Source organism: Lepidochelys olivacea (genome assembly GCF_965140295.1).
Source record: "Lepidochelys olivacea isolate rLepOli2 genome assembly, chromosome: 16".
NCBI classification, from domain to species: Eukaryota; Metazoa; Chordata; order Testudines; family Cheloniidae; genus Lepidochelys; species Lepidochelys olivacea.
Window position 1 is genome coordinate 3,854,807 of NC_140426.1, and position 16,446 is coordinate 3,871,252.

The 16,446-nt window shown below is 41.9% G+C and overlaps 1 protein-coding gene across 9 annotated transcripts in view; it reads left to right on the top strand.

The window, feature by feature from the left end:
* The window catches only part of EXD3 (exonuclease 3'-5' domain containing 3), a 573,796-nt gene that overhangs the window by 1,715 nt on the left and 555,635 nt on the right, over positions 1–16,446 (top strand). For all 9 annotated transcript variants that reach the window (XM_084650100.1, XM_084650101.1, XM_084650103.1 and 6 more), the window contains exon 2: positions 3,968–4,034. The gene's annotated coding sequence lies outside the window, so the exon portion shown is untranslated. The remainder of the gene's footprint in view (positions 1–3,967; positions 4,035–16,446) is intronic.

Genomic DNA, 16,446 nt, shown 5'->3' on the forward strand with positions numbered 1-16,446 from the left:
GAGGGGGGATTTGATAGCTGCTTTCAACTACCTGAAAGGGGGGTTCCAAAGAGGATGGATCTAGACTGTTCTCAGTGGTAGCAGATGACAGAACGAGGAGTAATGGTCTCAAGTTGCAGTGGGGGAGGTTTAGTTTGGATATTAGGAAAAACTTTTTCACTAGGAGGGTGGTGAAACACTGGAATGCGTTACCTAGGGAGGTGGTGGAATCTCCTTCCTTAGATATTTTTAAGGTCAGGCTTGACAAAGCCCTGGCTGGGATGATTTAGTTGGGGATTGGTCCTGCTTTGAGCAGGGGGTCCAACCCTGATATTCTATGATTCTATGATTCTAAGCTGTCCCATTATAGAGCTTTTTATGAACTATGTTGAAATTCCTCAAAAACAAACACATCTGCCCCATCTGATCAATATATAAACCATGGCCATGACAGAATCTTGTCACGGCTGAACAACAGTCTATGCAAGTGATCAGTGCAGTGTTTCTCACTATCTTTTCTGTGCTATCATCTCCAAGACTGGGAATAACCATTGTCTCAGGGACAGAGAAATCTCTGAAGCATATGGAAGTCTCTAAAAATTAAAATGTTGATTTTTTTAATGCCATTGGGCCAGAGCTATGTTTTTTATTAAAAAAACGGATAGGGTTCAGTGTATTTTATTAGTAATAATACTTTGTCCTTTTATATCGTACCTCACATCTCAAAGTGCTTCACAATTCTGCCAGGTACTCTAGATAGATTATGTTATCCACTTTTTTACTCTGTGGGAAGTGACTTGCTCATGGTCATACAACAGGTAACCTAGGATTTCTGATTCCCAGTGCTTTTTCTAACAGTTACACACAGGCAACAAGAAGATACTCCAATGTATAGTGAAATACATCCCAAAAATCCAATGTATGCCTGGGTATAAGTTCCACAGACAGTCTTTTATGGATGGGGAGATAGAATCTACTGTAATTGTGTGCAGAAGAAGGAGCCATATTTGGCTCACCTGGTGCACAGGTAGTTTTATAATAACTTTTTGTGGAGTTTTGCACTTGCAGTAATTTAACAAAGGGTTTTTGTTAGAATAAAAACACTGATTTTTTTTAAGACATATTTAGTCAGGGGAAGGGTTTGAGCAACTCATTTGAAACTGCATCAGACTAATATTATTCACAGAACTCATTTGTGAGTTCAGAGGAGGAAAACCAACCCCATAAAGTTTTGCTTTGAAGATTTTGTGTACCTCCATGCTACAGAAAGTTTCTTTTCCAAAGACACTTAACAGTGTTTGTTAGTCCTTAAGATGAACTGTGTTAAAGGTGAAATGCAAAGCTGAAATGAGCGCAGCTCTTGGAAGAAAGTAGCCCCATGTGAGAACAGAAACATGCTCACTGTACTCAGTGTACATCACACTGGAATTCTGATGATCAAGGTCTTTGTTAGATATTTCATAGAATAGAAAAGGGATAAACTGGTATTTCACAATGTGTACGTGTGCTCTGTGGCTTTTAATCAGCCCCTGCTCTTCATTATGCAGCTGTGACCAAATAATGTAAATGTGAGGGTACTGACATTGTAGAGCAGTTCCTTTCTTGTTAACATACTCTGTGCTCTCATTGACATGCTCTTTACTACAGTCTTACAAAGCAATTTATTCATGGACATTGTTGACATGTGCATTGTGATATGTTCACACAAATCATGGCACATTAGCCAAGCTGTGCAGATATGTTTTATAGATGGGATGTACAGTAATGCATGCTCTATATGCATGCTCTATTGAATCTCGCTACCATGAATTTCTGTGGTGCATGTCTTGCTCTTTCATCAGCTTGTCAGATGAGAAGAGCAGCTAGTAAATAAGTCTCCAGAAACTCACCAGGATATAGTGTAAAAAGAAAAGGAGTACTTGTGGCACCTTAGAGACTAACCAATTTATTTGAGCATGAGCTTTCGTGAGCTACAGCTCACTTCATCGGATGCATACCGTGGAAGCTGCAGCAGACTTTATATACACACAGAGATCATGAAACAATACCTCCTCCCACCCCACTGTCCCGCTGGTAATAGCTTATCTAAAGTGATCATCAGGTGGGCCATTTCCAGCACAAATCCAGGTTTTCTCACCCTCCACCCCCCCACACACAAACTCACTCTCCTGCTGGTAATAGCAGCATAATATTAATAATAGCTGGTAATAATAGCATGGGCTATTACCAGCAGGAGAGTGAGTTTGTGTGTGAGGGGGTGGAGGGTGAGAAAACCTGGATTTGTGCTGGAAATGGCCCAACTTGATGATCACTTTAGATAAGCTATTACCAGCGGGACAGTGGGGTGGGAGGAGGTATTGTTTCATGATCTCTGTGTGTATATAGTCTGCTGCAGTTTCCACGGTATGCATCTGATGAAGTGAGCTGTAGCTCACGAAAGCTCATGCTCAAATAAATTGGTTAGTCTCTAAGGTGCCACAAGTACTCCTTTTCTTTTTGCGAATACAGACTAACACGGCTGTTACTCTGAAACAGGATATAGTGTGAGGCTGTGGTTTCTCCGGTAGCAACAGTTAAGGTTGCAAAAGGTTTTCATTATCATCCCATGTTTTCTTTTGCTCATATCTTTCCCCAGAATTCTCATTCTGGACTGAAAGTTTCCATGCTTGGTATATGTTCGACGGTGATTACTTAAAATAAGAGGTTTCAGAGTAGCAGCCATGTTAGTCTGTATTCGCAAAAAGAAAAGGAGTACTTGTGGCACCTTAGAGACTAACACATTTATTTGAGCATAAGCTTTCGTGAGCTACAGCTCACTTCATCGGATGCGTGTGAGCTGTAGCTCACGAAAGCTTATGCTCAAATAAATTTGTTTGTCTCTTTGGTGCCACAAGTACTCCTTTTCTTTTTACTTAAAATAAGTTTCATGTAAATTCTTTCAGTCATGTTTGGGTTATGTGTCTCTGAAAGAAAAATTCCCACTTTAAGAACATTCAGGAAACTGTCTTTCCACTGCTGATCTTTTAAAAGTAGTCTTCCTCAAGGAAGGAGTTGTTAAGTCAGAAAAAGAATTGGGTGGAAAATAACAAAATCAGTTCATGTGGGATTGAGCACAGTAGGAATTTTGCACTGCTTGCAAAATGCATATGTAAATGTTTGCTGGATACAAGTACTCACTTTGGTTTTTGTCAGATATAAAATGGCTTATAACTTTTGGGAAAATATTAATAATAATCATGTTTATTATGGTAGTGCCTGAGGGCCAAACAATAATGGGGCCTCGTGCTAGGTACTATACAAACAAAAGTAGGATTGTATCCGTTTGGGATTGAAACTTCACGTTTTTGGAAACAAAGGAAATAGATTTTGGCATTTTGAATTACGGGACAAAATTGCAACTTTTTTACTTTCAACTCAGAAATTATCAGAGTTACAAACTCTATGCAAGGCATGTTATATCATGTTATATTTAGTTATATCAAAGGGAAAGAGACCTGGGAGAAGTTTGGTATAAATTGGCCACATAATTGAAAAATATTTTTCTGGTTAGCAATTGCTGCAGTTGCCAGAGGGACATTACATGAGTGTGAACGGGAAGGAGATGGTCTCTGCTAAGCTGTGGTCCATGTGGGATGTGGAAATGTGGCACAGTTAACATTGCTTTTAAAATGCTTAACTTTTGCATTTTTCACTCTTTAGTGATTTTAACTGTGCAATCCTAATATTACATTAGTGGAGATTTTGCATTTAGTAAGTAGTAGAGATGTTAGCAAGTGTTTAAGGCCCCATTTCAGGAAAGCAATTAAGCATGTGCTTAAATTCATCCCTATTCAGGTTAGCACTCAAGTACCTGCTTAACGTTAAGCATGTACTTAAATTCCATTGACCTCAGTCGGACTTGTACATGTGTTTAAGAGCTGTCCTGAATTAGGGACTAAGTATGTAGAGAAATGAGTAAACTCTAATAGGTTTGTTTAATTCCTTTTAGTGTATACAGTGGAGGAATTATTCTGTCATCACTGAACAGGCAACACATGCACTGTCCTCCTTCTTGGGTAAGTTTGCTGGTCCACTAGACGTAAATTTATTTAAGCTAATATTGATGGGTAGTTCTGTAAGATGGATGGCTCTGTTTTCATAGTTTGACAGTGAAATTTTAAAAATAAACTTAAACTGTGCTCTGAAGACCAATTTTATCGTGACTTGTCCGGTGTAGAGTTTGTTCATGATGGGACGGACTGCACCAAATCAAAAAGCATATGGTGCATGTTTGCAGGGTTCTGCTAGCATATTTTGTTCATGTAGATGCATTAAAGCAAACCTGAACAAAGGCAAAGTCACAGCTCTGAAAGCTTGTAGCAAGAACTTGCTCACCACCATTATTGTTTATATGGCCATTCTTACTGGTGATATCCTTTCAAACAAGTGTTTTATGATGTTTTATGATATGGCAGTCATATTTGGGAACAGATTTGGGAGGTTCCTTTACCTTTTGATCTGTGGACTTCATATGTGATTCCCATTGGCATTGCAAAGGTTGGATTCGTTTGTGTCCCAAGTCATGCCATTTCATTTCATGATCCAGAATGTTAGAGTGAATTTCCATATTTAGTACATTCAGACTCCTTTGAACATAGTAGAAGCCCAACTAGAGAAGCCTAGAGGATCTCACATGTCCATGCTAAGCAAATAGGATCTCAGTTTATAAGGTCTCTTCAAAATGACCACCTCACTCCCGTTCCTCGTAGACATAGTAGATTGTGTAGAACTCAGTTTATGTGCCTTGGAAGGGCGACACTGAGCTATTGGCGCTTTGGTTTCAAGTGTATTGTTCTAGGTATTTTTAATCTGAAGTTTAGACAACTAAACCATCAAGTAGCAGGGCCTGTGGATTAAAAAGTAACCCAAAGACATTTGCAAAGGAGTAATTCACAAATTAGCTCTATTTGATTTATTTTTCCCTGTTGTTCAAGTGGGAATGAAGTGAGGCATAGTCATTAAAAATGCCATAAAAATCTGATTCCATTCTGAGCATAGTCACCCCTTTACCTATTCTAAAACGTCACCTTCAATTTCACTAGGGGGCAGTCTTTCATATTAAAAATATTTGGACTGCCACACAGATCACCATTAACAAGATTACATTTCTGTTAGAGAGATAGATATTGATGTAAACATAATTCTTAATTTGGTGTTCTGCAGAGTACAAAGTTTAGGATCTGGGATATATCACTCATACTGTGTGTGGGAGGTACTAGCGGTCTATCAGCTAACTATCACACTTCCTTAACTATGGATTTAATTACCTAAATAATATGCTTTTATCAGTGTAGTTACAGTATGGATTGGCATGACCCCATATATGTGTTCCCTTGAGAGCTGTTATAGTTCCTTTAGTATTTTTTAATGCTCCCATCACCATTTCTTTAAAAAAACATCCTCTTTAAATATAGAGCACCAAAAACCACCCCCATTAACTCTGGGGTTCTAATCCCAGCACTGACTCCCTCTATGATCATGGACAAATCATTTAATATCTCTTCTTCAGATTCCCATCTATAATATGCAGGGTAATAATTCCTACCTTACAAAGAGTTTGTGAGAATGAATGAATGGGCATAAAGTGCTTTGAAATTGAAAAGTATTTATATTAAGTGTTAAGTATTATTAAAGTGTTGAGAAAAGTGGCAGAAGCCAGGAAAATCAAATGTAAGACAGATGGTTAACTCTCACCAGTGAGGGGTGTGATTTTGTGTTTTGTTCTGATAATACTTTAAAGGCAAGTAATCTGCTTTAGCTTTGAATTTCCTAGCTATTAGAATCATAGAGTCATAGAATATCAGGGTTGGAAGGGACCTCAGGAGGTCATCTAGTCCAACCCCCTTCTCAAAGCAGGACCAATCCCCAATTTTTGCCCCAGATCCCTAAATGGCCCCCTCAAGGATTGAACTCGCAACCCTGCGTTTGAGCATTGAGGCCAATGCTCAAACCACTGAGCTATCCCTCATAAGATGAGCCTTATTCGCATGTAGGAGTCATGGCTTGGCTGTGAATATACTCTATGACTTACTGATGTTGATTTAAAAAAAAAATTCAGAGCCACCCAGTTTAATTTGATGCAGTTTCTGAATAATTCACATTGGATCATACCCAGATTGAGTAGTCTTACTTAAATAAATGGCACTTACTTCATATACCAGACCCATGGCTGTATAGCATAAATCTCAATTTCAGTGCATTGCTTTACTGTAACTGTAAATTCCCTCTCCAGTTTCAGTAATATTCATTAGTTGTTGTTTAGCCGTTTTCATCTACAGACCTCAAAGCACTTTACAAAGATGGGCCAGTATTTTTATTTCCTTTTACAGATGAGGAAATTGAAGTACAGAAGGAGATAGTGAATTGGCCTAATTCATACAATAGGTCAGTGATAAAGCTGGAAACAGAACCCAATTCTTCCCTGTCCACTGGGCCACACTACTTTATAGTGCCTTCAGAGCCTCTTAAGAAGTAGTCGTTATCTGGATTACACAGAGGGTGATAATGCCAACCTGAGAGGTTATGTGACTTGTCCACGGTCACTGAGGACACCTGTCTCTGAACTTACCATGGAATTCATATCTCCTGGCTCCAGATCCTTTGCTTTAGCCAGAAGATCATTCTTTCCTGTATGCCTTAAAGACTTCTGTCATGCGCTGTGAACTCCTAAAATGCTATAGGGCTGTAATTTTATTTTTGGGATGCAGAATAATTTTTAAAGATGAAGTACTGCCCACTCTATCCCCTCCCCTCTCCTGCTTTCCCCAGGTTTTCTCTGGTAAGAATGGGAGGCCTCTAGTGGACCCATTCTCTCCCTCTAGTACTGCTCCATAATCATTGTAGGCAGAGCGTGCAGCAAGTTGGAGGGGAGGGGAGACAGAGAACTTACTGCCAACATGTCCTCCCTACTTCCACTGATCAGATGGTGGCAGTGGGAGGAAAGCAGGAGCTGAGCCCTGGTGTGAGTGACTACTGAACTGTGGGAAGGATGGGGTCTTGAGCCCCTTGCACAAACCTCCAGGTAGTTGATTGGCATGAGCCAAGAACTGAGGGAACTGTATCCCTGTTCAGCAGGGACTCAAATGGCCAGCTCTGCAAAATGGAATTCTCCTACTCAGGGCAATGGAAGATCATGGCCAGGGCTTTAAAAGCATTTGATTTCTGCAATTGTGTTAAAGGCTTGGGCTTCTGAACTCATAAACAGCTTCTTAGCTTTGTTTCAGAGGTGGCTGCTTTTCAGTGAGAGGCAAAATGAATAATGTATATATTGTTCTGAAATGCTTTGGGATATTCCAGAATGAAAGGTAGTGTCAGCATGTAAATGTTAGATGATATTATCACAATCATCACTGTATCTTCATCTTCTAAAAAATTTTTTTTTGTGCCAGAAGAGCAAAGGTGAAATGGAATAAGCACACATTTTCCAGATAGGATTCTGAGGTGACATTTTTATAGCAATTCTCACTTAGGGGATGAGAAGGGGGTGGTTTTAACTCTTTCTGAAGGGCTTTGCCCTCATTATTCCCATCAGTGATAACAGAATTTGAATGACAAAAATTTGTATCCCAAAAATTCTCCCCTTACTTATATACTATGCCAAGTCACACTTTCTCATCCTCTCCCTACTTTACCACACACACAAGGTGGGCATTGTGGAACAAAATTTGGAGTATGGTTCTCCATATAAGCTGGTGAAGGGAAGCCCCAGATGCTTGTATGAAATACTTTTCTCTGCTGTCAAGTACTGTCTCCTACAACTTTTTTCTCACAGTTCAGTTCCACAAACTAACTGGAAAGGCTAGTTTAGTTTTATGGCACAGTTTATATTTTGGTTTGCATCTTACTTTGAAGGCTCATCTGAGTAGTATAATGACATGTTTGCATGTGTCAGCCAATCACTTAACAATGACCTATGGGTGTTAAATGTCATTAATACACGCCAGCATCCTCTTTGCTTGAGGGCTGTAATCAGTTCCAGGTACCATCTGATTTTTATTTAAAACACACTGCTGCAGTCCTTAGTCTGATCTACAGTTACATTTCAGTATTGTGCTTAGAATGTTCTGCCAAGTTCTTCTCGTTTTTTAGTGTACACCAGCAATGGTGCAACTGGTTAGGATCTAGAGACCAATGGGGGTGTTTCTGGTGGAGTTCCAAGGATGGAGTAAAGCTGGTAACTTCTTGAGCACCTCTTTAAAGTTACTGGGAGAATCAGTGCCTAAGGACTTTAAGTCTCATGTATTTTTTGTTGGTTTCAGTATACGCTGCATGTTAAGATTCTGTGCTGATGTGGGCAGGCAGTGGCAGCCACTGCACAAAGTTTTATACATATATAAGAACGTATGTCTGAAAAGAAAGTGTTAAAAGCTATTTGGAATAAGATAGGGCCTGTGCTAGTAAAAGGGGAGAAAGTGAGGAGAGGAAGAGAGGGATTGGCTGTCGGTTAGAAGAAAACATGGACTTTATGTCAATCCTTCATCTGGATTAGTGCAGGAAAATGGCATGGTTCAATGTGATAATGTCAATGGAGTGAGCTGCTTTCTTGTCACCAGCAATGCTCCTTTGGAGCGAGATCTAACCCCCACAATGAGTAGAGAGGAGCTGTTTAGATAAGAGCTGAATGGTTTTGGCAGGCTGACATGGAATAGATTAAATACGAGAGTAAATAGCTCTAAACAGAGCAAATGCAAAACTTTTGGGAAATACTCAAAGAAAGTAAAATGAAGAAATAATTTTGTGTACAGTGTCCAGAGTGATTTTAAAACCCACTTGTTCCCTGTCCAAATAAATGCTTATTTCAGCCAAACAGAACTCTTTCTCCATGATTTATTATACCAGTTAAGATATAAGCCCTGTGTGTAGAGCTGTCAATTTAACAGAACAGCTTTCTTTCTCCTTTCAGATTTAAACCACATGTTGTTGTATCAACAGAGTCTTTGTCTCTGCTCAGTTATGAGTTACCACTGTTTTTTAAAAGCAAAAATATGTGATTTTTTTAATAGTCCATTTAGGGATGTAAAAGGTTAACCGGTAAGCATTAGGCTTACTGGTTAACTGGCCTTAACTGTTAACCGTGGCGATCCCCTGCCGGCAGCAGAGACTGCAGCCCCGGCCACGCCGGGCCAGCAGGAGGGATCCTGGCCACACCAGGCTGGCAGGCGGCCGGCCGGAGCAGCCCTGGCCGCGTGGGCAGGCTGTCCAGAGGAGCCTCAGCCCCGGCTACGTTGGGCTGGTCAGTGGGATCCCAATGCTGGTGGAACCCAAGCCCCAGCCGGGCTGGAGGGGGCTCGAGCTCTGGCCGTGCTGTGCTGGCTGGCTGGAGAAACCCCAGCGACAGCCCACGCTGTGCCAGGCCTGATGGAGCTACCTCAGTTAATGGTTAACTGGTTAAACAATATAATTTTCATCATTTAACTGGTTAATTTAAACTGATATTTAGATCCCTAGTCCCATTACAGAAGCCAAAGGTGAGCTATTTGGAGGTGAATACCCAATTGTGACTGTTTAAATAACGTGAAGGTTGTGATGCAAAGTCAAAGAAGGGCTTTCCAGCTTCTACTCCCTTCACCATTGTGATGGAAGATCCAACAATGTGATGTGAGGACACACTGTTATCCTTAGCCTAGAATTTTCTAGCTTTTCCCAGCTTGTGCAGTGATATTAAGCATAGCCTTTTCTACTTAAATCTAATTTCCTTCCTATTAAAAATGGACCTGTAGAAGCTTATAATTCACATTTCCTTCCTTCCTACTTGCCTGCAGAGAGTGGAACAGTCCTTTTTGCAGCCCTCCTGCTTTCCCAGAAGAGGAAAATTTATCGATTGGTATTACGGATGTTGTTCTTTCTTGAGTAAATATATATTTAATTAGCAAAGGTGCAGCTTCTTAAGACATCTGTATATAGGTGCAAAACTGAAAATTAGAGCTGGTCCAATAGAGTAAAACAGTACTCTAAATTAGCTGTGCCTAACAATTTGAAACCTAGAACTGGCCTTTCTCTCCAGCAGTCCAAGAGGTCACCTGACCATTCCCCTATATCGGAGTAGCATGGAGAAGGAGTTCAGAAGCCCTGCTTCTCCTCTTTCTTCCCCCTCTCCTCCCCAAGCTGCCAGCTTGATGGGGTGGATGCAGCCAAAGAAGGAACAGATGCAGTTTCTGTCTCGGCGGTTCTAGTTTGTGCTGTACTGTTGTCAGCCCTCAGCACCTCCTTTGGTTCTTCCTCTGATGTCAGTGCAGTGGATGCTGCTTAAAGTGTTGAGATAGTTGTGTGTGGTGATGTGTAGAGAGGCCAGAATGAATACGAGTCCCAACCCACAAGGAGTTCCTCTGGTGTTTAAAGAGTCTGCACTACGGTCCAGTTCCATATGGAAGGGTTATTCTAAAGAGGCCAAGAAAACAGCCTCCTTGGGGATTAGACAATCCATGGCAGGAAAAGAAAGAAGCTGTTGTCCATCTACCTAAAAGCAAATGCATGAATTGCAGGCCTGGCAAAATGCACTGTTATCCTGGAAGGGGACATCTTCCCAAAGATCAGACAAACTGTGGGGTGGAAGGCTCTTGAGGAAGAATACTGATCTGGAGAAAGGGGTAAACAGTGAGATGGCAAAGTTTGCAGATGATACTAAACTGCTCAAGATAGTTAAGATGAAAGCAGACTGTGAAGAACTTCAAAAAGATCTCACAAAACTAAGTGATTGGGCAACAAAATGGCAAATGAAATGTAATGTGGATAAATGTAAAGTAATGCACACTGGAAAAAATAACCCCAATTATACATACAATATGATGGGGGCTAATTTAGCTACAACAAATCAGGAGAAAGATCATTGTGGATAGTTCTCTGAAGTCGTCCATGCAGTGAGCAGCGGTAGTCAAAAAAGCAAATGGGGATGTTAGAAATCATTAAAAAAGGGATAGAGAATAAGATGGAGAATATCTTATAGCTCTTATATAAATCCATGGTATGCCCACATCTTGAATACTGTGTACAGATGTGGGTCCCCTCATTTCAAAAAAGATATACTGGCATTAGAAAAGGTTCAAAAAAGGGCAACTAAAATGATTAGGGGTTTGGAATGGGTCCCATATGAGGAGAGATTAAAGAGGCTAGGACTTTTCATCTTGGAAAAGAGGAGACTAAGGGGGGATATGATAGAGGTCTATAAAATCATGAGTCGTGTGGAAAAAGTGAATAAGGAAAAGTTATTTACTTGTTCCCATAATCTAAGAACGAGGGGCCACCAAATGAAATTAATGGGCAGCAGGTTTAAAACAAATAAAACGAAGTTCTTCTTCACTCAGCGCACAGTCAACCTGTGGAACTCCTTGCCTGAGGAGGTTGTGAAGGCTAGGACTATAACAGGGTTTAAAAGAGAAGTGGATAAATTCATGGAGGTTCAGTCCATTAATGGCTATTAGCCAGGATGGGTAAGGAATGGTGTCCCTAGCCTCTCTTTGCCCAGAGGGTGGAGATGGAAGGTAGGAGAGAGATCACTTGATCATTACCTGTTAGGTTAACTTCCTCTGGGGCATCTGGCATTGGCCGCTGTCGGCAGACAGGATACTGGGCTGGATGGACCTTTGGTCTGACCCAGTATGGCCATTCTTATGTTCTTGGCAGCAAGCATGCAGATGTTAGTCACAGAACTTACATGGTCCAATAATGTTCAGAGGACTGTTAAAAATACACAAACAAGTGAAGTCTGTGCAAAAGGAAGCCAGTTCCTTCATTTCCGAGACATCGCTGAACACTGTCAAGTTCTCTGCATGAGCCAACGTGCAAATGCTTCTTGCACAGACCAACTCCTTGACTTTAAGGTCAGAAGGGTCCATTATGATCATCTAGTCTGACCTCCTGCACAACGCAGGCCACCGAATCTCACCCACCCACTCCTGTAACAAACCCCGACCTATGTCTGAGCTACTGAAGTCCTCAACTCGTGGTTTAAAAACTTCAAGGAGCAGAGAATCCTCCAGCAAGTGACCCATGCCCCATGTTGCAGAGGAAGGTGAAAACCCCCCAGGGTCTCTACCAATCTTCCCTGGAGGAAAATTCCTTCCCGACCCCAATTATAGCAATCTGCTAAACCCTGAGCATGTGGGCAAGATTCACCAGCCAGACACTAAGGAAAGAATTCTCTGTAGTAACACAGATGTCACCCTATCTAGTGTCCCATCACAGGCCATTGGGCATATTTACTGCTAATAGTCAAAGATCAATTAAGTGCCAAAATTAGGCTATCCCATCGTACCATCACCTCCATAAACTTATCAAGCTTAGTCTTGAAGCCAGATATGTCTTTTGCCTCCATTGCTCCCCTTGGAAGGCTATTCCAGAGCTTCACTCTTCTGATGGTTAGAAACCTTGGTCTAATTTCAAGTTTAAATTTCCTGATGGCCAGTTTATATCCATTTGTTCTTGTGTCCACATTTGTACTGAGTTTAAATAATTCCTCTCCCTCCCTGGTACTTATCCATATGATATATTTTAGAGAGCAATCATCATCTCCCCTCAGCCTTCTTTTGGTTAGGCTAAACAAGCCAAGCTCTTTGAGTCTCCTTTCATAAGACAGGTTTTCCATTCCTCAGATCATCTAGTAGCCCTTCTCTGTACCTGTTCCAGTTTGAATTCATCCTTCTTAAACATGGGAGACCAGAACTGCACACAATATTCCAGACGAGGTCTCACCAGTGCCTTGTATAACAGTACTAACACCTCCTTATCTTTACTGGAAATACCTCGCCTGATGCATCCAAAGACCGCATTAGCTTTTTTCACAGCTATATCACATTGGCGGCTCATACTCATCCTGTGATCAACCAGTACTCCAAGGTCCTTCTCCTCCTCTGTTACTTCCAAGTGATGCGTCCCCAGTTTATAACAAACATTCTTGTTATTAATCCCTAAATGAATGACCTTGCACTTCTCACTATTAAATTTCATCCTATTACTATTACTCCAGTTAACAAGGTCATCCAGATCCTCCTATATGATATCCCTGTCCTTCTCTAAATTGGCAGTACCTCCCGTCTTTGTATAATCCGCAAACTTTATTAGCACACTCCCACTTTTTGTGTCGAGGTCAGTAATAATAAGATTGGTCCCAAAACCGATCCCTGAGGAACGCCACTAGTAACCTCCTTCCAGCCTGACGGTTCACCTTTCAGTATGACCCGTTGTAGTCTCCCCTTTAACCAGTTCCTTATGCACCTTTCAATGTTCATATTGATCCCCATCGTTTCCAATTTCATAGAATCATAGAATATCAGGGTTGGAAGGGACCTCAGGAGGTCATCTAGTCCAACCCCCTGCTCAAAGCAGGACCGATCCCCAACTAAATCATCCCAGCCAGGGCTTTGTCAAGCCTGACCTTAAAAACTTCTAAGGAAGGAGATTCCACCATCTCCCTAGGTAACGCATTCCAGTGCTTCACCACCCTCCTAAGGAGAAAATTTTTCCTAATATCCAACATAAACCTCCCCCACTGCAACTTGAGACCATTACTCCTTGTTCTGTCATCTGTTACCACTGAGAACAGTCTAGATCCATCCTCTTTGGAACCCCGTTTCAGGTAGTTGAAAGCAGCTATCAAATCCCCCCTCATTCTTCTCTTCCACAGACTAGACAATCCCAGTTCCCTCAGCCTCTCCTCAGAAGTCATGTGTTCCAGTCCCCTAATCATTTTTGTTGCCCTCCACTGGACTCTTTCCAATTTTTCCACATCCTTGTAGTGTGGGGCCCAAAACTAGACAGAGTACTCCAGATGAGGCGTCACCAATGTCGAATAGAGGGAACGATCACGTCCCTCGATCTGCTGGCAATGCCCCTACTTATACATCGCAAAATGCCATTGGCCTTCTTGGCAACAAGGGCACACTGTTGACTCATATCCAGCTTCTCGTCCACTGTAACCCCTAGATCCTTTTCTGCAGAACTGCCGCCTAGCCATTCAGTCCCTAGTCTGTAGCGGTGCATGGGATTCTTCCATCCTAAGTGCAGAACTCTGCACTTGTCGTTGTTGAACCTCATCAGACTTCTTTTGCCCAGTTCTCTAATTTGTCTAGGGCCCTCGGGTATCCTATGCCTACCCTCCAGCATATCTACCTCTCCTCCCAGTTTAATATCATCTGCAAACTTGCTGAGGGTGCAATCCACTCCATCCTCCAGATCATTTATGAAAATATTGAACAAAACCAGCCCGAGGACCGACCCTTGGGGCACTCTACTTGATACCGGCTGCCAACTAGACTTGGAGCCATTGATCAGTACCCGTTGAGCCTGACAATCTAGCCAGCTTTCTATCCACCTTATAGTCCATTCATCCAGCTCATACTTCTTTATCTTGCTGGCAAGAATACTGTGGGAGACAGTGTCAAAAGCTTTGCTAAAGTCAAGGAACAACATGTCCGCTGCTTTCCCCTCATCCACAGAGCCAGTTATCTCGTCATAGAAGCCAATTAGATTAGTCAGGCATGACTTGCCCTTGTTGAATCCATGCTGACTGTTCCTGATCACTTTCCTCTCCTCTAAGTGCTTCAGAATTGATTCTTTGAGGACCTGCTCCATGATTTTTCCAGGGATTGAGGTGAGGCTGACTGGCCTGTAATTGCCAGGATCCTCCTCCTTCCCTTTTTTAAAGATGGGCACTACATTAGTCTTTTTCCAGTCGTCCGGGACCTCCCCCGATCGCCATGAGTTTTCAAAGATAATGGCCAATGGCTCTGCAATCACATCCACCAACTCCTTTAGCACTCTCTGATGCAGCGCATCCGGCCCCATGGACTTGTACTCGTCCAGTTTTTCTAGGTAGTCCCGAACCACTTCTTTCTTCACAGAGGGCTGGTCACCTCCTCTCCCTGCTGTGCTGCCTGCCCAGTGCAGCAGTCTGGGAGCTGACCTTGTTCGTGAAGACGGAGGCAAAAAAAGCATTGAGTACATTAGCTTTTTCCACATCCTCTGTCACTAGGTTGCCTCTCTCATTCAGTAAGGGGCCCACACTTTCCTTGACTTTCTTCTTGTTACCATACCTGAAGAAACCCTTCTTGTTACTCTTAACATCTCTTGCTAGCTGCACCTCCAGGTGTGATTTGGCCTTCCTGATTTCACTCCTGCGTGACCGAGGAATATTTTTATACTCCTCCCTGGTCATTTGTCCAACCTTCCACTTCTTGTTAGCTGCTTTTTTGCGTTTAATATCAGCAAGGATTTCACTGTTAAGCCAAGCTGGTCGCCTGCCATATTTACTATTCTTTCTACACATCGGGATGGTTTGTCCCAGTAACCTCAATAAGGATTCTTTAAAATACATCGAGCTCTCCTGGACTCCTTTCCCCCTCATGTTATTCTCCCAGGGGATCTTGCCCATCCATTCCGTGAGGTTGTCAAAATCTGCTTTTCTGAAGTCCAGGGTCCGTATTCTGCTGCTCTCCTTTCTTCCTTGTGTCAGGATCCTGAACTCGACCATCTCATGGTCACTGCCTCCCAGGTTCCCATCCACTTTTGCTTCCTCTACTAATTCTTCCCCATTTCTGAGCAGCAGGTCAAGAAGAGCTCTGCCCCTAGTTGGTTCCTCCAGCACTTGCACGAGGAAATTGTCCCCTACATTTTTCCAAATTTTCCATTTTTCGACATCACCCTTTTTGCTCACACTTCTAAGCTTAATCCAGAGACAATTAGCTAATAATACCCCTTGTGGAACTGTATCAAATGCCTTACTGAAATGAAGGTAAATTAGATCCACTGCATTTCCTTTGTCTAAATAATCTGTTACCTTCTCAAAGAAGGAGATCAGGTTGGTTTGGCACGATCTACCTTTTGTAAAACCATGTTGTATTTTGTGCCAATTACCATTGACCACAATGTCCTTAACTACTTTCTCCTTCAAAATTTTTTCCAAGACCTTACATACTACAGATGTCAAACGAACAGGCCTGTAGTTACCCAAATCACTTTTCTTTCCTTTTTTAAAAATAGGAACTATGTTAGCAATTCTCCAGTCATACGGTACAACCCCTGAGTTTACAGATTCATTACAAATTCTTGCTAATGGGCTTGCAATTTCATGTGCCAGTTTCTTTAATATTCTTGGATGAAGATTATCCAGGCCCCCCGATTTAGTCCCAGTAAGCTGCTCGAGTTTGGCTTCCACCTTGGATGTGGTAATATCTACCTCCGTATCCTCATTCCCATTTGTCATCCTACCATTATCCCTAAGCTCCTCACTAGCCTCATTAAAGACTGAGGCAAAGTATTTGTTTAGATATTGGGCCAAGCCTAAATTATCCTTAACCTCCAATCAATCCTCAGTGTTTAGTGGACCCACTTCTTTCTTTGTTTTCTTTTTATTTATATATGGCTATAGAACCTCCCAAAGTCCTCCTTATAGCACCACTGCCTGAGCCATCTGTTGATCATCATAATCTTGTCATA